Here is a 25,865-nt window from a genome sequence, read left to right as displayed (position 1 = left end):
TTACAAAATCAGCAAGGGATCAAATACTTATTTCCTTCACTGTAGATGCACATGGCAATAATAGTTTTGCTCCAATACAAATCACTGGCCAGACCACACATGAAATATTGTGTAGAATTTTGGGCACCTGTGTATAGGGAGGACATAGCTGAACTAGAGTTGGTACAAAGGAGGACCAAGGTAATTAAGAGAATGGGTGGATTGCAGTACCAAGAGAGGTTATCAAGCTTGGGGTTATTCAAGTTAGAAAAAGACGGCTTAGGGGCGATCTAGTTACAAATGTACAAATATATAATTGGACAGTCCAGCGATCTTTCTAGTGATCTTTTTACACCTAGGCATGTAACGATGACAAGGACACATCTTCTGTGTCTAGATGAAAGGTTTCACCATAATAGTTACTGTAAAAGCGATGAGACTATGGAACTCTCTGCCACAAGTTGTTGTGATGGTTAAGAAAGTTCAAGGAGGGCCTGGATGCCTTTCTTGAAAATATAATACATCTGCCTCATTGGGGATTTTTACTTCCTCTAGAACAACACGGTAGGATTATAGGTTGGTCTTCATGGTCCTGTGTCTTTTTCCAATCTTATCAACTATGTCACAACGCACTATAGATCAGTCTGCCACATGTCGTAAAAGAACGCCACTATGAAAAATGTGTTAGAAAAATCTGATAATTAAGTCGCTCTTGGCACAATTATGAAGCCAAGCCTCATCGTTGCATTTACTATGTTAAATTCTGCTATTCGTCTACCCAAAAGCATTGTGGGAAAGGGGTATATTGAGGTTATTTTGTAAGGTACAAGCAAAACAAAAAAAGCCGGCACCTCTTTCTGACTAGACTGGCTTGGTCAGGACAGGATGATGAATATCATAATTGGCAAGAATAGGCTGGGAAAATGTTTTCCAAAATCAAAATGGACTTTTTGGCACAGCATTCAACTTGATTTTCAGTCAAAATATTCCTGTACTTGAAGAGCTGATCACTACTCAAACTAGCCCAAAATTAGCAGGCAATGTATTTGAGGAATCATAAAGGGTTTTGGGAGACAGAGGCAAGCACTGGTGATAATGGAACATATTGCTAATGAAGTCTGAGTATGATTTCCGAGTCCTACAACCATAGTTTCTTTTAAAATCTATTTTTATATAGTCTATGTCAAACTTCACATCTATTTATTTTTATTTTTTTATGTCCTAGTGCATCTAAAACGAAAAATGAAGCTACTAACGTTTTGTGTCTACAGCTTCTTTACAGGCCTGTGTCCAAAGTATCAGAAAACAAACCCTGCAGTAGTGTGATCCTGTAGTTATATTGCCATTCATCTGTCCGCTACTTCTTGCTTACCTACCAAATGCTTGTTCGTAAGAATTCGGTCATGGATGGACGGCAATACGACTCCAGGTTCAGACTACACAAAGTTTGTTTGTTGCCGGTTACAATGGTAACAAAGGCCCGTTCAGGAACTGTAGACCTAAAACGGTAGGTTGCTGCTTTTTTCAATATAGATCCATAGAATTTAAAAAAATGGTTGCGAGGGTGAACATACCCTCTAAAAATAAGAAAACCCTCTAAAAATTATTAGAGTAAAGCCATAACTCTTAAGGTATTCCGGTTTTCTAATGCCAAAGACCATTTATAATCTACTGCAGGCATCACATCTATATTAAACCATCAGAAAATATGTATATATAAGGCACGTATATGCATTGACACCATACCTACTACTGCTCCAGTTCCAGTCATATATTGACTTTTACATTTAGTTACATCAGGCAGACATGGTTAGGGCTGCTGCTATTTTGGCAACTGTTGAAACCAGCCAACACATATAATGAACAGTGTACTTTGGTTCATCCATCACGTAGCTGGCTTTAAAATGGATATAGAAGAGGATTACATTAATTCTTGCCTAACCTTACAACACTGACCTTTATGATACAAGAAAACCTATGATCCCTTCCCAGCAGGCAGATCTGCATAGTAAAGTAAAGCGGCCTATTGAATAAAATTCTGAAGTGACTATTGCCAAAAAAAAGGCAAAATAGTAATGAGTAAGTGACATTTTATAGGAGTTGCGTTACCTTTCATTAGAGAAATCATTTATTTATTGCAGGTTAAAAAATTAAAAACACAGTAAAATATGGTCGTTTGTGATGTCGTCACTTAAAGGGTATGTCCAGCTTTGCAACCGTTTTTTCATTTCAATATATTTACAATTTTGCAAAATAGTTTTGATCTTAAAAAGTTCCTTCCATTGTGTGTATACACCTTGAATGCAATCTTGTGCGTCTCCATGGCCGTGCTTCCTCAGGGTTCCCTGGAACAGTGGGGTTCCTCTGAACCTGCTCAGGGGCTCCCAGGAACACAGCAGCAGCTAGACCTGTCATTTTCAGGGTATATTCATACGCAGCAGATTTGGTGCAGAAATTTCTTTGACTGTCCCACTCATCACAATGGACTTGCAGAACTCCATGTGCACGCTGCAGAATCATCCAGATGTATGGGATTGATTTTCAGTAGAACAAATGTCTGCAACAAATCTGCCGCGTGTGAACATGTCTTTACAGTTGAGATGGCAAACAGATTTCAACCTGCTCAAAGATATTTGGCAAGAAAGTAGACACGTGAATTGTACACTGCTTTACCAAGCTTCTTTGATGTAAGAATGGGACTAGTGGTGGGAAAACTTATTCAGGGCATCCCCCATGGTAATACGCTTTGGAATCATTACTCCATAGTTACATACTACAAATCGGACCGGTTGTAGCCTGAACCTATTCTAATGAACAGGACCCATTCCCGAGACTCCCAGGGCATCGTATGGTTGCTTCGGCATTTGGGTCCCAAGCATAAAGCTCCTAAGCCTCAAAGAAAAAGTTAAAAACACCCCAAAAAATGTAATATCTTACTAAAAGACAACAATGCTTTGGGGAATATTAACCCCTTGAGTACCCAGCTCATTTTGGCTTGAGGACCAGACCCATTTTTTCAAATCTGACATGTATCATTTTATGTGGTAATAACTCCGGAATGCTTTTACCTATCCAATTGATTCTGAGATTGTTTTCTCGTGACATATTGTACTTTAGTTTAGTGCAAAAATTTGGTCGATAAATTCATTGCTTATTTGTGAAAAACACCAACATTTAGCGAAAATATGAAGAAATTATGATTTTTCCAATTTTAAATGTATCTGCTTGTAAAACAGATGGTAATACCACACAAAATAGTTACCAATTAACATTTCCCATATGTCTACTTTATGTTTGCATCGTTTTTTGAACATCCTTTTATTTTTCTAGGACGTTACAAGGCTTAGAACTTTAGCAGCAATTTCTCATATTTTTAAGAAAATTTCAAAAAGCTATTTTTTCAGGGACGAGTTCAGTTCTGAAGTGGTTTTGAGTGCCCTATATATTAGAAACCCCCATAAAACACCCCATTTTTAAAACTGCACCCCTCAAAGTATCCAAAACAGCATTCAGAAAGTGTTTCAACCCTTTAGGCGTTTTACAGGAATTGAAGGAATGTAGAGCTGAAATTTTCAAATTTCATTTTTTTTTACAAAATTCATATGTAATACATTTTATTAGTATCATTTTGGGGTACATGCGATAATTTGATCAGTTTTTATTCCATTTTTTCTGAGGTGAGGAGACCAAATACCAGAAATTCTTTCACTATTTTTTTTATAATTTTTTACCGGTGTTCTCTGTGCAGTATAAACAACATGTTTACTTTATTCTGCGGTTTGATACGATTATGGCAATACCAAATTTATATAGTTTTTATATGTTTTACTACTTTTACAAGAAAAAAAAACACTTTTATCTAAATAAAATGTTTTAGTGTCGCCATCTCCTGAGAGCCATAACTTTTTTATTTTTTTGTCGACGGAGCTTTGTGAGGGCTTGTTTTTTGCGTGACACACTGTAGTTTTTATTGGTACCATGTTTGGCTACGCGCGACTTTTTGATCACTTTTTATTCCATTTTTTTGGAAACAACGTGACCAAAAAAGGAAATTCTGCCATTGTTTTTTATGGTATTTTTTTTACGGTGTTCACCGTGCGGGATAAATAATATGATATTTTTTTAGGTCAGGCCAATACGAACGCGGCGATACCTATTATGTCTATTTTTTGTCTTTTTTTTTCTAATTATAAAGGGCTTGATCAGGGAAACAAGGCGATTATTGTTTTTATTACGTAAAACTTGTATTTATTTATCTAAAACTTTTTTTTAACTTTTTTTTCACTTTTTATTTTACACATACTAGGGGACTGGAAGATCTGATCTTCTGATCCCTTGCACAATACACTGCACTACTTCTGTATGTACTGATGTAGTGCAGTGTATTGTAACTGTCACTTTACAACTGACAGTTGAGCCTATTATGTCCTGCCTTGGGCAGGACCTAATAGGCTCCCGTACCTGGCAACCAGGAAGCCGTTGCTAGGCTTCCTGGTTGCCATTGCAACCATCAGAACCCCGCGATTTTTCGTGGGGGGGGGGGCAATGGGGTGCAGAGGGAGCCCCCTCCCTCTGTATCAATCACTTAAATGCCGCTGTCGCTATTGATAGCGGCATTTAAGGGGTTAAACTACAGCGATCGGGGAGGACAGTGATCGCTGTAGTTGCAGTGGGATGTCGGCTGTATATTACAGCCGACATCCGATGAAGATGGAGCGAGCACAGCTCCTGTGCCCGCTTCATCCTCAGGGCGTTACTATACGCCCATTTTCGGGAAGGGGTTAATAAAAATAGTGTTTTGTTGTTTTACACCGCTTTCTCTGATCTCCTCACGTATCTCACAGAAGTGAGGAGATCAGAGAAAGTGACAGGAGCTTTCTCCTGCAGACGACGTCACAGACGGCTGTGATTGGTCAGTCTTCAGAGACTGACCAATCACAGCAATCGCCGGCATTGGGGACTGCTAATTGGTCCCCAGGCCGGTAGCAGAGACGGTTAGCTGTCAATGACAGCTGCCGCCGCTGTTATGTCACTATGTGATTTCACATAGTGACAGTTTATTCCTGCGCCGTAATAGTACGGCGAAGGTACGCTGGAATAAGCGGCCAGCGACGTACTATTACGGCGAAGGTACGCAAGGGGTTAAGGCCTCATATACACGAGAGTTGCCGATTTGCATCCTCAAAAACAGGTCGTTGCTCATGCAAATGACGGTCAGTGTGGTTTCCGTGTGGAATCAAACGGGTTTCTCCTCTGCAAGCATTTTCTGGTTTTACTTCCATTTTTTTTTAGCAACTGATGTGTGAAACACAGACTGCACACTGATGTTGTCCATGTGTTGTCCGTTGTTTTCACGCACCCATTAACTTCAGTGGGTGACGTGGTCCACAAAACCGGACCTGAATAGGACATGCAGTGAGTTCACGCAACACACACACGATCCATGAAAAAATACGGACGCGTGAATAGCCCCATTGAATTGGCCAGTGTACGGTCAGTTATTCAAAACGGACAGCAGACAGACGTGAAATACGCTAGAGTGAATAGGGCCTAAAGGCCCTATTACACGGGCCAATGATCGGGCAAACGAGCATTTATATGAAAGGGCAACTGGGCAAAGATCAGCCGATGAACGAGCAAACGACGCTCGTTCATTGGCGGATCTGCTCTTTTATACAGCATTAAAAGTCATAAAATATTTTATTCCACACGTACAACACCAAATACAGTTAGACTAGTATCACAATTAACCCAAGGATCAATAGTGAGCAGTTATCTGAATCTCTAAACTGCCTAAACTGCCTTTGGAGTCCTCCAAGCACATGTAAACCAGCAGCTCTATATAGATCATCCTGGGCTTTGCTTACACAGTAGGCACCCAGAAGCACAGACAAAAAAATAAAAAGGAAACAGACAAAAACTCTCATTTGTGAAATACAAAAATAGTAGAAAAGGGAAGTAGCTATGACCGGAATAGTTGATATTAACACTTACTGGAAAATCAGTCCAACCAGGGAATCAGTTCCGTTAAAAGGGGAAACACTACATTCATATAAAGCTTATCCGATAAAACGTTATGCCATTTTCTAACATGCTTTGTGTAAGAATACCTCAGTTTTTAACACATTCATAGCCCAAAAGACTATCCTGAAAATGTGCTGCTCACAAAGCATGTTACAAGAGAGCTCTGAAATAAGAGGGGCACCTGCAGAAATGGCCGCTCTGTGTGGGACAAGCACTCCTGGCTCCAACCCATCACATACAGAACAGCCGGTCCTGTGACTGAGAAGCCATCTGTATCTGACAGGACATGTAGACTTGTGGTAAAGCGAATTATATAAATAAAATAGAAAGGATCCCCCGAAAACATGCCAGACACCATTGGCTATAAAAATTCTACAGTATGGTCATACATGTACCACCTATTCCGACAAATAGTCAGATTTTGAGAATAAAAGCCATGCTTGACCAACCAAGATGTATGCCAGTGAACAAAAAGTGTGGCGATTCCCGACACCTCCTCCACAAGCGACCGCTGAACACATGAAGATAACATTTCTAATTAAGTCCTTTCTGCTGAAAGCGGTGCTAAGAATGAACAAGTTCTTGATGTGTACGGTTCACAAAGAGTTATACCAAGATTCCAATCTAATCCTGTAATATCCTAATTTAAATGCATGTAACCAAGCAACTTTCAGCAACTTGTCTAGGATGGGTCCGCCACTCCCTTACAGTCGGAGAGGGCATGCCAGGTATAGTAAAGATATATGAAATACTTATCAGAAGGTTTTGTCAGTCCGTCTATCGTCTTAATGTTATGAGAGGCAATAAAGTCACATAAGCTTCAAGATCGGTCATTTTCTCTTTTCCTTCAATGGAATCCACAAGAGTTTACTTCTATATTAATCCTCTCTAAATACAGCAGTGACAGGTTCAACTTGTAAGATAGAAAACTGGAAGTCCTATAAATTTAAAGGCTGTCTGCCCTAGCTATATTGTGTCCCAGGATAAGCAGTGAATTGTGCATATTGCTCTCATTTAGGCTGGTTACACACGGCTCTAATACAGATGTATTTTAGTGTCCGTAAATATGGATTTTAGACCTGGACTCCACAGAATGCTTTGGTGATCTAAGTTTGTTTCAGCAGATCCACAGGGGGAAGAGGTCATGCGGTCTTTGGCAAATACCCACTTCCACCGTTCAGACCTGGAGGAAAAAGACTAAAATTATATCCTGGGCAGGTCAAGTGAATATATTCGGTCAGGTTCAAACATAGCACTTTGATGGATTGATTGGTTTAGGTTGGGGCTAGACCAATACGTTTTATTTTTTTATATATTTTCTAAGATATTTAATATCTTTATCCAAAAATAACATTGTTTATAGACATGTGTCAATATTTGACCAATTGGCAAGTTAGAAAAAGATACATGTGTAATAAAATCAATGTTGCATATGCCAGCATAGCCATGACATGTATTAAATAGTACAGGAGTACGTCAATATCAGGTTGTGAATAATAATAACATAAATGAAGAAAAACAAAAATAATACAAGTAAAAACCAAACATATCGCAGAAAAAAAAAAGAAGAGGAGAAAATAGCAGACAAGAGCATCATGTGACTCGTGAAAATCCAACAAGTCCAGTAAGACAAAACAGGCTAAGAAATGAAAACCCTGAATACAATATATACACTGCAGGAACAATTTAATGCCCCCAACATCTCCTTAACCCCTTCCCACTGCAGCCACTTTTGACCTTCCTGACAGAGCCTTATTTTTCAAATCGGACATGTGCCATTTTATGTGGGAATAACTTTGGAATGGTTTAACCAATCCAAGCGATTCTGAGATTGTTTTCTCGTGACACATTGTACTTTAAATTAGTGGTAAAATTTGGTCGATAGTCTGTATTCAATTGTGAAAATGTAGCGAAAATTTTAGCATTTTTCTCAATGTAAATGTATCTGCCTGTGAGACAGATAGTAATACCACACAAAATACTTGCTGATTAACATTTCCCATATGTCTACTTTAGATTGGCATCGTTTTTTGAACATCTTTTTATTTTTCTAGGACATTATAAGGCATTTTCAAGAAAATTTCAAAAGGCTATTTTTACAGGGACCAGTTCAGTTGTGAAGTGGATTTAAGGGGCCTATACAATACAAACCTCCATAAGACACTACATTTTAAAAACGGCACCCCCAAAGTATTTAAAACAGCATTCAGAAAGTTTCTTAACCCTTTAGGCGATACACAAGAATTAAAGCAAAGTAAGGCTGGGTTCACACTGAGTTTTTTGCAGGCGGAAAATCTGCCTCAAAATTCTGTTTTGAAGTTTGAGGCAGATTTTCCTCTGCCTGCACGCCGATTTTCGCGGTGTTTCTTCGCCCGCGGCCATTCAGCGAAATACGCTTTCTCTGCCTCCCATTGATGTCAATGGGAGGTCGGAGGAGTAAAACGCCCGAAGATAGGGCATGTCCCTTCTTTCTCCCGCGAGATGGTTTTACCGCTCGCGGGAAAAAGACGCCTCCGCCTCCCATTGAAATCAATGGGAGGCATTTTCGGCCGGTTTTTGACGAGTTTTGCGGCACGGTTTCCGCGTCAAAAAACACTGTGTGAACATACCCGAAGGCCGGATTCACACGAGCGTATGCGTTTTGCGCGCACAAAAGGTACTTAACAGCTCCGTGTGTCAGCCCCGTATGATGCGCGGCTGCGTGATTTTCGCTCAGCCGCCATCATTATGACACTCCGTTTGGATGTTTGTAAACAGAAAAGCATGTGGTGCTTTTCTGTTTTCATTCATAGTTTTACAGCTGTTGCGTGAATCACGCTCGTCCCACGGAAGTGCATCCGTGTGGTGCGCGTGTTTTTCACGCACCCATTGACTTCAATGGGTGCGTGATGCGCGAAATACACACAAAGAACGGACATGTCGTGAGTTTTTCGCAGCGGACTCAGGCTGCGTAAAAATCACGCAACTGTCTGCACGGCCCCATAGACTAATATAGGTCCGTGCGTTGCACGGACGTATATCCCGTTTGTCTGAATAAGCCCTTAAAGGTGAAATTTACAAAAGTAATTTTTTTTGCAGAAATTCAGTCACATTTTTTTCTGTAACACAAACGTAACTCAATATGTATTGCCCAGATTCTGCAGTTTATTTTAAATATCCCACACGTGGCCCTAGTTTGCTAATGTACTGAAACAGGCCTCAGAAGCAAAGGAGTACCTAGAGGATTTTAGGGCCTTCTTTTTATTAGAATATATTTAAAGGCACCATGTCAGTTTTGAAGAGGTCTTGTGGTGCCAAAACAGTGGAAACACCCCAAAAAATACACCATTTGGCAAACTACACCCCTCAAGGAATTAATCTAGGGGTGTAGTGAGCATTTTGACACCATAGGCGTTTCATACATTTTCTTAGAATTTGGATGTGAAAATGAAAAATGTCAATTTTTTCCAATAAGATGTAGTATTAGCTTAAAAAAAAACAACAAAATAATGTCCACAAGGAATAGAAGAAGAAAAAGCCCTTTAACATTTGTAAAGCTACTTCTCTGGAATAAGGAAATACCCCATATGTGTGAATAAATTGCCGCTTGGGTACACGGCAGGGCTCAGAAGAGAAGAAGGGCCATTTGGCTTTTGGAGTACAGATTTTGCAGGATTGGTTTCTTGGCATCATGTCGCTCGCTTTTGCAAAGCCACTAAGGTACCAGTACAGTGGGCACTACCCAAAAGTGACTCCATTTACGAAACTACACCCCTTGAGGAAATCATCTAGAGGTGTAGTGAGTATTTTGACACCTCAGGTGTTTCATAGATTTTATTATAATTGGGCAGTGAAAATAAAAACAATCCTTTTTCTTCAAGACGACGTAGCTTTAGCTCATAATTTCGCATTTTTTCAATAAATAAAAGGAAAAAAAGAACCCCAACATTTGTAAAGCAATTTTTCCCAAGTACGGCAATACCCCATATGTGGTCATAAACTGCTGTTTGGGCACATGGCAGGGCTCAGAAGGGAAGTAGCGCCATTTCGCTTTTGGAGTACAGATTTTGCTGGATTGGTTTCTGGTCGCTATGTCGCATTTGCAAAGCCCCTGTGGAAACAAAACAGTGGAAATCCCCTCAAGAAGTGACACCATTTTGGAAACTACACCCCCTCAGGGTATTCACCTGGTGGTGTAGCGAGCATGTTGACCCCGTAACTGTTTTGCAGAAATTAGCGTGCACTTGATGTTGCAGAGTGAAAATGGGAATTTTCCATAGATATGCCAATGTGGTGCACAGCTTGTGCCACCATGACAAGACAGCTCTCTAATTATTATGCTGTGTGTCTCGGTTTTAGAAACACCCTACATATGGCCCTAATCTTTTGCCTGGACATTCGACCAGGCTCAGGAGTACCATGCGAAATTGAGGCCTAATTTGGCGATTTATAAAGTATTGGTTCACAATTGTAGGGGTTCTGATGTGAAATAATAAAATAAACCCCTGAGAAGTGACCCCATTTTGAAACTGCACCCCTCAAGGCATTAAGAGGTGTAGTGAGCATTTTCACCCCACATGTCTTTTCCATAAATGAACGCGCTGTGGATGGTGCAAAGTAAAAATTAAAATTTTTCTCTAGATGTGACATTTCAGTGGCAAATAGGTCATGCTCAGCTTGATGCATCGAAACTTCGATACTGTTTCGATACCGTGCATCCCCAAACGGTTCGATACCGTTATTGCATGTATTTCGATACTTAGCTGTGCGGCCGCACAGCCAAGTATAGTAACACATGAATGTATGAGAGCGGGGCTGCGGCTGTGTGATACAGCCATTGCCCAGCTCCTGAGTCCTGATATGTGCCCGAGGTCAGCATGAGGTGATGCGGCCAGCGTCGCACTAATGAGCGGCGGCACGGAAGACAGAACATAGCGGGCTTATTACAAAATACCCCCCACATTCTGTCTTCAGTGCCTGCGCCACCGCTCATTAGTGCAGCGCAGGACGCATCACCTCATGCTGACCGCGTGCATTTGTTGTCAGGAGCGGGGCGATGGCTGTAGTACACAGCCGCAGCCCCGCTCTATAGCGGCGGCGATCATAGAAATCGCTCATCTCCGCCGCGATTCCCCTGAATGCTGCGATCAAAGCCGACTGCAGCATTTAAAAGTAAGAAGGGGGAATGCCCCTTGGATCGCATCACAGCAATCCCTGACGCGCGATTGAGGGACATACCATATATGGGCAGACAGCCCAGGGTCAATTGAAGGACCCCAGGGCTGTCTTACCATATTTCCTGTTAGGGCATACTTAGGTATGTCCTAACAACTGCCTGTGTACTATCAGTACACAGGCTAATGTACTGGCATATAGATATATGCCAGTACATTAAAGCTTAAAAATAATGTAAAAACATAAAGTAATATTAAATTTAAAAAAATACACATACACTTTTTTTTTACAATAAACATTAAAATAAGTCTCAATACATAAAATATACACATATTGGGTATTGGCGTGGCCATAATAACCTTTACAACAATTTTTTTTGCATCATTTATGATGTGTACGCTGTAAAAAAATAAAATAAAAACTGCTTTCTTTCACTTATTGTGGGGCACGAAGTGTAATGAATTTAACCTACATAGGAACATGATGTGGTTAATTACTATTGTGAGGCACATTCAAAATTCATCCCATCAGAAAATAGAATAACTTTTTTTTTTAAATTTTTTATTACTGTTGGCAAAGTATCGTTTTGGTATCGAAATCGCAATACTACACAAAGTATCGGTATCGAAGTCCAAATTCTTGTATTGTGACATCCCTAGTACATGAATGTATGAAAGCGGGGCTGCGGCTGTGTAATACAGCCATTGCCCCGCTCCCGAGTCCTGACAACTGTGCGCGCGATCAGCATGACGTGATGCGACCAGCGTTGCACTAATGATTGCCGGCACTGAAGACAGAACATGGTGGCCGCACTGCAAAACACCCCCATGTTCTGTCTTTGGTGCCTGCGCCACCACTCATTAGTGCAGCGCTGGCCGCATCACATCATGCGGACAGCGCGCATGCACTTGTTAGGAGCGGGGCAACGGCTGTATTACACAGCCCCGCGGCAGCGGTGAGTGAAATCTCCCATCTCCGTCGCTTTTCCCTTGAATGCTGCGCTCAAAGCGGGGTATTCGGGGGAAAATGAGAAGGAGGATGCCCTTTGGATCACATCACAGGGAATTCCTATGACGTGATCGAGGGCCATACCATATATGGGCAGACAGCCCAGGGTTCATTGAAGGACCCTGGGGCTGTCTGACCAGATTTCCGTTTTTTAGGGCATATTTAGGTATGTCCTAACAACTGCCTGTGTACTATCAGTACACAGGCTAATATACCGGCATAGAGATATATGCCAGCACATTACATTTTAAAAAATAAAATAAAAAGTTCTGCTAAATAAAAAAAAAAAAACACACACACACACACACACACACACACACACACACACACACACACACACACATTAAAATAAGTCTCGATACATAAAATATACACATTCGGTAACGCCGCGACCGTAATAACACATTTATAGCGTCATTCGTGTTTGCGCGGTTATAAAATAAAAAACTGCTTTCTTTCACTTATTAATGTGAGGCACGAGGTATTATGAATTTTGAACCTCCATGCACCTCACCCCATCATGTACCTCACACATTAACCCAATGTGTCCATTATGACTGAGGAGCATGATGGGGTTAATTACTATTAATGTGAGGCACGTGGAGGTTCAAAATTCATCACACCACGTGCCTCATCAGAAAATGGAAGAATTTATTTTTTTATTATTGTTGGCAAAAGTATAGTTTTGGTATAGAGTATCGCAATACTACACGAAGTATCTGTATCCAAGTCCAAATTCTGGTATCGTGACATCCCTAGTGCATTGACCCCAATAGAGAAAGAGCGTGTATAAGAACAACATGATATCTTCCTCTCCTCCCATTCTCAGCCGTCTGCCTTTTTGTTTGACACGAGTGTCACAGGAACCCCATTCTCCCGATAGATGATATATCCTAAAGGTCAATGGTCGGAATAAAGATTTAAAAAAATAAAACTTAATTGAAAAAAAAAAAAAAAAAAAGTGTACAAATAACCCACTACTTCATACATAACCATGTTCAATAGTTTATTTTCACATTAACATAAATCCAGCTGAATATGCAAATTGATAAGAACTAAGTAGCAACACCATTTTAATAATGCACAAAGTAGGAGCAAAAGTGAAACTTTATTACTCCAGAAAGTGTCAGTTAATTTTTTAATACAAATCTATTTATAGGGGCCAAAACAGAGACATTTCCAGAGCAAAAAGAAACAAAGGTTAAATCAAGAGTAGGGACTGTCTCTCCAAATGGAGGGTCACTTAGGGGGTATGCCAGTACAGCCCCAAAGAGACAGAGTTAGGGTGATTTCACATGGTGGGGTTTTGTCACGTGGCTAAAAGCCGCACTGCAAAAGACGTGTGTATTTTACAGCGGTTTTGAAGTTAGCTTGGAAACCGCTTCAAATCGCTGTAAAAACGCAAGCGGTTTTGCAGTGAGTTTTTTTTTGTGCCGCGCTGTAAATACTGCACAGTGTGAATACACCCTTAGGTATTCGGGATGGTCTGGTGATAAAATTAAACAGAACATCTCTCATTAGATATCATTATCGAGACCCAATGTTAAGGGTTTAACTAGCAAACAGTAGCCTCCTTATGAAGACTATATGCATACCTCCCAACCGTCCCAGATTCAACGGGACAGTCCCGGAGTTTGGGCGGTGTCCCGCTGTCCCAGGGGTATGTCCCGGTGTCAACTGTAACTGCGTCCTCAGGACGCAGATACAGTTCAGCCTAATGCTGAAGCAGGGAACCGTCAGCTCCCTGCTTCAGCATTAGTATAGAGCGGAGAAGAGGAAACTCCTCTGCTCGTCGAGGACTCCCAGGGCACACTACTTAGAGCGCTGAGCCTAGGAAAGCCCTCGACATCACTGTCCATATAAGGACAGTGGCGCAAGGGGCTACTCCTGGAGCGGAATCCCCTGCCAGAGAGTTGCCAACGCTGTGGCCGGGCATTCCGCTCCTAGAGGGAGACCCTGACGTCACTTCTCCTAGATCAGAATCCCCGGCCACAGCGTGGCCGATGCTCTGGCTGGGGATTCCGCTCCTAGAGGGAGTCCCAATCTACATTGGCACTGTGGCACTATAGGGGGCACTACCTACAGGAGACACTGTGGCACTATCTACGTGGGCACTGGCTCTTTATATGTGGGCAGAGGCACTAGGGGCAGCTAAGGGGGCATTATACTGTATGGGGCAGCTAAAGTGGCATTGTACCGTATGGGGCAACTATGGGGCATTATGCTTTATGGGGGAATTTGTTTGGCCATTATACTGCATGGGGGAATCTGTGTAGGCATACTATATGGGGGCATTTGTGTTGGCTCTATACAGTACAGTGCATTATACTGAATGGTGGCAGCATTATACTGAATAGTGGCAGCTAGAGGGCATTATACTGTATGGTGGGAGCTATTTAGCATTATACTATGTGGGAAGCACTATGGGAGCTTGATACTGTGCGGGCTGAATCGGGTGTGTATGGACAGGATTAGTGGTGTGGGCAAAAAAGAAAAGAAAAATGCTGCGCTACGTGAATTGTCCCTCTTTGCGATTCTTGAAAGTTGTAAGGTATGTATATGTCGGAGCAGTAATCATGCGCGCACACACTCTTAGGGCCCATTCACACGAACGTGAATAACGTCAGTGTGCTTCACATGGAAATCACGCGCAGCACACGGACCCTTTATTTCAATGGGGCCGTTCACACATTCAGGAGTTTTCACGCAGCGGGAGTCCGTTGCGTGAAACTCACTGCATGTCCTATATCGGTGCGTTTTCACGCACCTACGTGCCCATTGAAGTCAATGGGTGCACGAAAACCACGCACCGCACACGGAGGCACATCCGTGTGCCGTGCGTGATTTGCACATCAATTCAATTGAAAAAAAAAAAAGGATGTGCTTTGCGAGTGCGTGTATAACGGATGCCACTCGCAAAGCACACTGATGCATAACGCAACACACATGGACTAGATTCACGCACGTGAATCTGATACGCTTGTGTGAATGTAGCCTTACTATGTGGCAGAATAAAATGACTATCAAATAGAGCAGATTGTTTCTTTAACTATCACACTGAACTTGCCAATATATGCAGTGCAGCCTCTAGGGCACTTTACAGCTACAATGAATTGTCTTCATAATATAGCTGGGCATTTTCTCAGCGATATTTATAGGTTACCTTAACTCAACTGCTGGCTCTATAAATATTAGGTTGGGTTCACACGACCTATTTTCAGGCGTAAACGAGGCGTATTATGCCTCGATTTACGCCTGAAAATACGGCTCCAATACGTCGGCAAACATCTGCCCATTCATTTGAATGGGTTTCCCGACGTACTGTACCAACGACCTGTAATTTACGCGTCGTCGTTTGACAGCTGTCAAACGACGACGCGTAAAATGACTGCCTTGTCAAAGAAGTGCAGGACACTTCTTTGGACGTAATTTGAGCCATTTTTCATTGAATCCAATGAAGAACAGCTCCAAATTACGGCCGTCAAAGACGCCTCGCAAAATGCGAGTACGAGCAATTACGTCTGAAATTACGGAGCTGTTTTCTCCTGAAAACAGCTCTAATTTCAGCCGTAAATGCAGTTTACGTGTGCACATACCCTTACAGCGTATCCTACAAATATACATAATGAAGCTATACTAGCGTTACTATATCAGTGGGATTCTACTTATCTAAGCTAAATCACATTAAGAAGCATTAGGACTTACCTTTGTGCCAGCACGGTGTATGGAGGTGCTGCAGACACTGAAGTCTATACACACAGCTGATCTATAGTATTGGCTGTCAGCAACACCATTCAGGGGCAGAAATTCAGCTAAATTCTGTACTATTAGGCCAGGGCTACACGTAGGCTTTTTGTTGTGTTACTGATTGATTTTAACTCTTGAGATACAGCTGCAGTCCAAATGAATACATTGCGTTGCATGCAATCTTGTGGACTGAAGAGGTCACTCAAGAGTTAAAATCAATCAGTAGCACTACAAAAAGTCTATGTGTAGACCAGACCTTAGGATGGTACTCCAGGAGTCAGTTTAACGCCAGGGCTACACCTAGACTTTTTGTAGTACTACTGATTGATTCTATGGCTGGGTTCACACGACCATGTTACGTCCGTAATGTACAGAACGTATTTCGGCCGGAAGACCCGGAACGAACACAGTGCAGTGAGCCGGGCTCCTAGCATCATAGTGATGTACGATGCTAGGAGTCCCTGCCTCGCTGTAGGACAGCTGTCCCGTACTGTAATCATGATTACAGTACGGGACAGTAGTTCCTCGCAGAGGCAGGGACTCCTAGCGTCGTACATCACTATGATGCTAGGAGCCCGGCTCCCTGCACTGTGTTCGGTCCGGGTATTCCGGCCAAAATACGTTCCGTACATTACGGACGTAACATGGTCGTGTGAACCCAGCCTAACTCGAGTGACAGCTGCAGTCCACAAGATTACATGCAACGCAATGTATTCATTTGGACTGCAGCTGTATCTCAAGAGTTAAAATCAATCAGTAACACAACAAAAAGCCTACATGTAGTCCTAGCCTAATTATGTTCACACAGAGTTTTTGACGAGTTTTTTGACACGGAAACCGCGCCGCAAAACTCGTCAAAAACGGCCCTAAAATGCCTCCCGTTGATTTCAATGGGAGGCGGGGGGGGTTCTCCCTCGAGCAGTAAAACCGCCTCGCGGGAGAAAGAAGGGACATGCCCTATCTCCGGGCGTCTGCGCCTCTGACCTCCCATTGACTTCAATGGGAGGCAGAGAAAGCGTATTTCGCGGCGTTTTATGCTCGCGGCGCTCAATGGCCGCAGGCGAAAAACGCTGCAAAAATCGCCGTGCAGGGAGAGGAAAATCTGCCTCAAACTTCCAAACTGAATTTTAAGGCAGAAATTCCGCCTGCAAAAAACTCTGTGTGAACAGGCCTGGGCTACATGGAGACTGCAGTTCTAAGGAATACATTGAGTTGCATGCAATCTTGTGGACTGCAGCTGTATCTCGAGAGTTAAAACCAATCAATAGCGCTACAAAAAGTCTCAGTGTAGTCCTAGCCTTACTCCTGGGGACTCACCGTGTAAAATAAAAAAACTCAGGCTGGGTTCGCACAGTGCAGATTTTGTATTCGTTTTAGAAGCCAAAACCAGGAACGGAACCTAAACAGAAGAAATATATAAAGAAAGGCCTTAAAGGTCTACTCTCCTGTATCCAATTCTGGTTTTGACTTACAAAACGCAGGCAAAGTCTGAAGCAAATCTGCACTGTGGAAACCCAGCCTCAAAGTCAAGCAACCGTTGTAAAGTTACCATTTATCAGCTTGGACATGAACTCCAATGAGTTTGAAAAGCTCGGGACGCGACTATACAAATATGAAGGATAAAGATTTAAATTGAAAAAAAAAATTAAAAGTAGCACACAACTTGTTGTGTGACAGTAACTAATGCAGCCAGTGTAAAAGTTGCGCGACATTTAGAAACTGTAGATGTTGAACATCAAAAGTCTGTGTGGCGGCTATAGGCTATATGTGGCGTTCATGTTGCAACATAATGCTGCAAACAACCGCCCGGTTATGCAAGTGGTTGTTGCCGAAATCAGTGGCTACAGTTTCTATTTAAAGAGTCAGTATTCTAAAGAAGAAAATGTTTCAAGAAACTGTGTTTTGTCACCATCGATGATGTCAGCAGGAAAAAAAAAAAACGACATGCTGCAGCTTGGGGGTGGGACGACGACAAATCATATGTGCACATTTCCACGTCAGTATTCCTGCTGCAAGTCCTGGTCTGACCACAAGTAATCAGACCCGTTCCTAAAAGAATTATAGGTCCCTGTGATGCTGCTTCAGTCAGACTCGTGGTGATTGGGCTCCACTAAGAGTTTACTCCACCTGGCATCGAGAGGAGAGTGCTTTCCTCCATCCACTGCAAAACGACGGATCCATGGCGCCTTCAACGAGCAACGTCACCATGGAAACTAGAACACTCCTGCGGCTCAGGAGCATCTGGCCCTGTGACCGACCTGCAGCCTTAATGGGGGAACACAAGCCTGCCCACCCTGGGGGGCCATGTGTATTTATGGCAGGGTTTAATTGCTGCTTAGGTTAGTTCATTGCTCCATCCTTAAAGAGTACCTGTCACCAGGTCGTATACGTTGAACTGGTTAAAGCAACCCTTCGGTCCCGGAACAACATTTTCAATATGATTGGGTATATGAAGTAATATTACCTGGTGCCCTCTAGTTGTGTCCTTAATGCCGTGGATCCACCGTTTTAGGGTCCCCTCTGTTGTCCCAAAATGGCTGCAGCGCTTCTTAGACTACAAGCCTTGGACACTTCCACTGTTCACGGTTTGGGCAGAACTACTCAAGTGAGAAGTTCTGTCCAATCCGTGAGCAGAGGGAGTGTTTTAGATTCATTCTGAGAAGAGCTGTGGCCATTTTGAGACAACACAGAGGGGACCCTCAAACCTCTGCAGAGGGGCACAACTGGAGGGCACCAGGTTATATTACTTCATATACCCCATATATATTTATAATTTTGTCCTAAAACTGGAGGGTGGCTTTAACAGACCTGAATAGCGCTGTCTTCCTTATTCTAGCGCGGTTTTTATTTTTCTAGACCTCCGCCCACATTCCAGAGATATCGCCCACTGTTGTGCAGGTTCCCTATATGCTATTTGCTAGTTAGCCAACGGGGTGGAGCTAGCTTCTCTGCCTCGGATGCTGACCAATCAGCGTAAGGCAGCTTGAGGGTAGTCCACGCCCTGTTGGCTAACTACAGAAAATTAGCATAGAGGAAGCCAACACACCAGTGGGTCATATCTCTGGATCGAGGGGGTCCAGGAAAAAAAACCAGGCTGGAGACAGAGCTATTCAGGTCAGTAAGCCAATTAAACTTATATGACCTAGTGACAGGTACTCTTTGAATGTTGCACAAAGTTTGGTTAATGCTTAAGAAGTAGAAGGTGAAATTCACAAAATTTTCTCCACTATGCCACAAGAAGTATCTTAAAGAAGTCAGGAAACTGACGACACCTGCCGTTTGGATTAAAAAATGCATTACTAAATTATCACAATTACTGGATAACGGTAAAATAAATCAGTTTTAATCACTTCAAGGACTTTTGATTCTCAAAAATGGCTGCCTCTACTGTAAGTAGGTAAAAAAATAAATAAAAAAGGGACAGATTTTACAATACATGCATTACATACATAACAGATCACAACTGATAAAGTGGGTTTAGTATTAATTGGACTAGGAAAACTTTGTGCGTTGTACAGAAAAATATATAAGTATGGTACAATTAACTGGTTCCCGACCGCTGGCTGTATATTTACGGCCTGCGGTCAGGGTCCTTAAAACCCGAGCCATATACTTTTTACGGCTCGGGTTTTAACTTGCTGCCCGCGCGATCGGGCAGCTGAATGTCGGGTCTCCGGCTGTCAGTGACTGCCGGGGACCCTGAGGAGAGGATAGAAGCAGCTTTCACTGCTTCTGTCTTCTCCGATGTGTTTTTACACAGCGTTCAATGAACGCTGTGTATAGGAATAGAGACAGCAGCAGCGGCGCTGTCTCTATTCCTCCCGGTGATCATGTGACAGGTCACATGATCGCCGGGTGCCGTTAGTGACAGACTGCTGCTGGGTCTTACAAGACCCAGCACAGCCCTATTAGTGACAATCGTCACTATGAGAGGGCTGATTTCCCCTGTAACTGGGGCTGCTGTGCAGCTCCAGTTACAGTGGAAAAGATGGTGTAAAAGAAAGAAAAAAAATATATAAAGTTCCCCAAAGGTCTTTTTTGACCTTTGGGGACAGACCATAGTAATAAAAAAATAATAAAGTAAAGTGCAAAAAAAATGTAATAATAAATACACATAAAATACCCACCCCAAAAAAAACCCGTTCCCCCCGCCAATCATTGTTGTAACGCTAGCGCTGACCCAATTACCCAATATAGACATGTAATATATTAAAATTTACGGTAGACAATGACGATCACAAATAAAAGGTCTATTTTAGGTTAAAACTATGTTATTACCCAAAAAAAATAGCTGAAACGTAAAAAAGCTTATTTTTTTACTATTATTTTCAAACTTTATGAATAAAAATTCGAAAATAGCAAGAAAGGTGAGTATAAAAACGATAAAAAATGAAACCTGCATTGTCTACGGAAAAAACGTCGCAAAAATCACGTCGTTAGCGCAACAAATAAAAACGTTATAGCCATTTAACTAACATGTGCTAAAAATGGCTAAACGGTGTCTGGTCCTGAAGGCGCAAAATAGCCCGGTCCTGAACTGGTTAAAGGAATCCAATGCGACTATTGCTTTGAGATTATCATCAAGGGAAATATAGAACGGTCCTATATTTACAACTAGCATTAAACGTTATATACTGCCTTAAAATCAGCAGTCTCCCTCGTCAGCAACTTTTAATAATAAATTCACGCTGGAGTAAATTTATAAAAAATTCAACCGAAATGCGGAGTAGTTACCCATAGCAAACAATCTGGTCATGAGTCCTTAACTCTCAATGACACCTGTTAAGTCAGATTATCAGCGCTAAAGTCGCAGAGAAGAGACTAATCCTTTCTGTGATGTGGGGGACAAGGGAGGGGAAGTTTCACTAAGCATTTTAGGTGTGAAGATAATGGTTGTCACTAGATGAGTGGTAGGAGTGAATGAAGAGCTATTGAATACGGATGGCAGCTACTTCAGTTCAATAAATGCTCCTACATGGGTCATCTAATGTGAGAAGGGAGCTGCATCATGTAATAAAAATGGGGTCTCCGGCAAACTACATGACAAGAAAAAAATGGAAATCACCCATCCGCATAGGATGTAGGAAATACTGTACAATATCAGTTGCTTGGTGGCAGCATAATCAGTAAATGTTAACTGAATTGTGGCACTGCCAATTTTAATTTGATAAAGTAATATACAGGCAGAGATAATTTTGCACATGGTTATATACCATTCAGCCATAATATTAAAACCACCTGCCTAATATTGTGTAGGTCTCCTTCGTGCCACCAAACCAGCTGTAACCCATTGAGGCATGGACTCCACAAGAGACCTCTGAAGGTGTCCTGTGGTATCTGGCACCAAGACGTTAGCAGGAGATCCTTTAACTCCTGTGAGCTGCGAGATGGGGCCTCCATGGACCGCACTTGTATTTTCAGCACATCCCACAAATGCTTGCCCATTGTAGGCACTTTCGGCGATGGACAGGGGTCTGCAGGGGCACTCTGATTTGTCTGCCCTACACAGCAAGCTGCAATGCACTGTGTTCGGCCAACTTTCTATCACAAGATTAACTTTTTCAGCAATTTGTCTTCTGTGAAATCAGGCCAGAGGGGCTAGTCTTCGCTACCCACACACATCATTGAGCTTTGGGCACCCATGACCCTGTCGACGGTTCACCGGATGTTCTTCCTTAGACCACTTTTGCTAAATAACCACCACTGCAGACCGTCTACACCCCATAAGATCTGCCGTTTTGGAGATGCTCTGACGCAGTCTAGCCATCACAATTTTGCTCTTGTTAAAGTTACTCAGATCTTTATACTTGCCCATTTTTCTGTTTTCTAACACATCAACTTCAAGAACGGACTGTTGACTTGCTGCCTAATATATCCCAACCCTTGAGAGGCGCTATTGTAATTAGATCATGAACGTTATTCACGTCACCTGTCAGCGGTTTTAATGCTATGGCTGAACGATGTTCCAGCTCGGGAATCCGGAGAAGTGTTAATACAAACGTTAATCTATTGAATCAAATAGCGAACGACCGATTTAAAACAAAAAAAAAAATCAGTGTGACAGTGCCTAGGACAAATTTTGTGACGGAATTGATCTTAGGGACATTCCCAACAAATTCAGGACTGTTGGCAACTATGCCTTAACAATATTTAAAACATGTAAGTAGGTGTTCAGTTTAGATATTATTTAATTTGCTCTATACAAGATGCACTAAAATCTGGAGCCACTAAACAGCAATTCCCTCCAAAATTCGAAAATGAATTGGAAAAGTTTACATGTGGTCCTTCTGGATGAAGCCTTAAAGAAAAACAACAACTTCATAAAAACAATTCAGCCATAGAAGTGATAATCACTAATAGACATCATAGGTCACTTTCCACAAATTATTGCCTTGTTATATACAGTTACATAACATGCAGATTTAGAAGACATTCAAGGTACATGGAAAGCTCGGAGACAAGATTTTCACATGCCTTCCCTTTTAATTGTAGACTTGGAACACCATTCAAAACCAACTTTAGAATTAAAGGGGTTGTCCCAAGATAAACATTTATCACCAATCCACAGTAAGGAGTTTGAATGGAGTGGTGGTCGAGCATGCACGGTGCAGCTCTATTTAAAGTCTATTGGACTGACTGAGATTGCCGAGTACAGCGTTCAGCTATGAGCATGCTCGACCACAACTCCATTCTAACTCCTCCTCACTGCAGAAAAAAACCCAAAACAAAACCCTAAAAACGGAAAAGCTGTGAGTGCACATGTGTTCACCCCCTTTGCTATAAGACCCCCAAAAAAGGTTTGGTCAAACCAATTCACTTCAGATGTCACATAACTGGTTAAAGAAGGTCCCCCTGTGTGCAATCAAAGGGTCACATGATGTCAGTATAATTACACCTGTTCTGAAAGGCATCGGAAACTACAACAGCACTAAGCAAGCAACATGAAGACCAATCACCCCTCCAAACTAGTCAGAGACAAAGTTGTGGGGGATGTATAGATCAGTGTTGGGTTATAAAAAAATAATATCATTTCAAACATTAAACATCCAACGGAGCAGCATTAAATCCTTTATAACAAACTGGAAAGAATATGGCACAACTACAAACCTGTACCAAATGATAATTTTCAGACCGGGCAAGGAGGGCATTAATCAGAGATTCAACAACGACACCAAATGATAACGCTGAAGGAGCTCCAAAGAGCCACAGCAGAGATGGTAGTTTCTGTCCAAAGGACTACTATAAGCCGTACACTCTTTATGGAAGATTGGCCAGTATAAAGCCACTGCTTAGGCCTCATGCACACGACCGTATTTTTGTCCACCCGTAAATACTGACGTAAATACGGGTCCTTGGTCACACGTATTCGACCCGTATTGCACCAGTATTTACGGACCCGTGCCCGTAAATACGGGTCCGGTGTCACCCGTATTCCACCCGAATTTACGGGCACGTTTTTGGCTGCAAAATTACACTGCAGTAATCGGCATCCCTTCTCTCTATCAGTGCAGGATAGAGAGAAGGGACAGCCCTTTCCGCAGAAAAAGTAAAATAAATTCATACTTACCCGGCCGTTGTCTTGGTGACGCGTCCCTCTCGACATCCAGTCCGACCTCCCTGGATGACGCGGAAGTCCATGTGACCGCTGCAGCCAAAGATTGGCCTGTGATTGGCTGCAGCGGTCACATGGGCTGTAACGTCATCCCAGGAGGCCGGACTGGAGGAAGAAGCAGGTAGTTCTGGGTAAGTATGAACGTCTTTTTTATTTTACAGCTTTATCTATAATGTGATCGGTAGTCACTGTCCAGGGTGCTGAAACAGTTACTGCCGATCGTTTAACTCTTTCAGCACCCTGGACAGTGACTATTTACTGACGTCGCCTAGCAACGCTCCCGTAATTACGGGTGCACAAACGTAGTCACCCGTAATTACGGGAGCCACATAGACTTCTATGGGCTGCCCGTGCCGTAATTACGGCCTGAAATAGGACATGTTCTATATTTTTCAACGGCACGGGCACCTTCCCGTAAGCATACCGGGAGGTACCCGTGGCCATTAGAAGTCTGTGGGCCCGTAATTACGGCCGTTTTTACGCTCGTGTGCATGGGGCCTTAAAGAAGAAGAAAACACATTTTGAGTTTCCCAAACAGCATGTGGCAGCATGTGACCAGACACATGGAAGAAAGCTCTTTGGTCAGATAAGGCTAAAAAAGAAATGGTTAACCATAATGGGAAACGCTATGTATGGCGCAAACCCAACACCCCAAGAACACCATTCCCACAGTGAACCATGGTGGTGGCAGCATTATGCTGTGGGGATGATTTTCATCAGGAGAGATTGAAAAACTGGTCAAGATTGAAGGAAAAAAAAACAGATGCTACGAAATACAGGGCAATTCTTGAGGAACACCGGTTTGTCTTCCAGAGGTTTGAGACTGGGACAGAGAGACACCTTCTAGCAGGACAATGACCCTAAGCATACTGCTAAAGCTACACTGGAGTGGTTTCTGGTGGCTTCTCTTCTAGATTTGACCAGGTGGTTTAAGCAGACCTTTTTAGCAGCTACAAAGCTATGGTTTTGTCACACAGTAACTCAGTTTTCATAAAAACTTTCGTAAAAATGATTTACGGCTGGCTGAGGAGGGAAAAGTTAGAAATATATATTTTTTTCATTTTAAAGTAAAATGATAATGTTTTATGGGGACCCACATGAAGTTTAACAGCAATCAACGGTATATGGTGGCAATCTGATATATGTTGGCATTATATGAAATGTCATTCTTAATAAATTTCCCCATTAAGTATATTTTTGAGCAGTAATATAACCCCAGAGTCGAAGGAACAGGCACATTTTGTAATCACTAGTAACCATAAAATAATAATAAATAATTTAAATACTAATAAAATAAGGCTTCGTTCACATCTGTCAGGGTGCCGTTCGGATGTTCCGTCGGAGCTTCCCGTCAGAACGGTACCCTGACTGAAACAAACGGAAACCATAGGTTTCCGTTTGCATCACCATTGATTTCAATGGTGACGGATCAGATGCCAATGGTTTATGTTTGTCGGAGTTGTGCAAGGGTTCAGTCGTTTTGACGGAATGAATAGCGTAGTCTACTATGTATGGATTCCGTCAAAACGACGGAACCCTTGCACAACTGAGACAAACGGGAAGTATTGGCACCGTATCCGTCACCATCTAAATCAATGTTGATGCAAACGGAAACCTATGGTTTCCATTTGCTTCAGTCAAAGTCCCGTTCTGACGAGAAGCTCCGACGGAAAGCCAGAACGGGAACCCGACGCAGATGTTAACACAATGCCTAAGGGATCGGTTATATATATATATATATATATATATATATATATATATATATATGGATGGATATATGCATGAGGGGCTCGTCACTCCTTGATATTTTGAAGCTAGCACCAACCGTTTCTGGCTATTGACACAGTGCTGCTCCTATGTTTGGATCTCCTATATATATATATATATATATATATATATATATATATATATACATACACAAAGGATTGTAGTTTTATTCATCTTATTGAATGCTAACAAAACCTCCTTTTCATTGCTAATAAAACTATCCTGTTCGATTGTCACATGTGGGGCAGCAATACAAATTATTAGATGGGGAAAAGTAGCAGGATCAACGTAACCTCCAGAACTCCACCTGAAATAGGTTTTTCTTAATCTGGTATAACTTTAGAACTGTAGCATAACAACGGTGACTACAGTAGGTACCGCATTAACACCCACGAGAAAAAAAAACAAAAAACTTTAGGCCGCATGCACACGACCATGCCCGTAATCACGATCCATGATTACGGACACGGCCAGCCGCGTACAGTCATCCGCATTTGTGGTCCGCGCTCCCATTAGAAAATATGCGAACACTGTCCGGAAAATAAAAAAATAGGAAGCTTTTTACGGCCTGGAT

General features: G+C 42.1%; 1 protein-coding gene across 2 annotated transcripts in view; it reads right to left on the bottom strand.

Moving 5' to 3' along the window:
- ZNRF2 (zinc and ring finger 2) overlaps positions 1-25,865 on the bottom strand; it is a 127,708-nt gene that overhangs the window by 53,987 nt on the left and 47,856 nt on the right. The window lies entirely within an intron of this gene.

This window comes from Rhinoderma darwinii, chromosome 5 (assembly GCF_050947455.1).
Source record: "Rhinoderma darwinii isolate aRhiDar2 chromosome 5, aRhiDar2.hap1, whole genome shotgun sequence".
NCBI lineage: Eukaryota > Metazoa > Chordata > Amphibia > Anura > Rhinodermatidae > Rhinoderma > Rhinoderma darwinii.
Note: the sequence above shows the minus strand (reverse complement) of the source record. Positions and strands in the feature narration are given on the sequence as shown.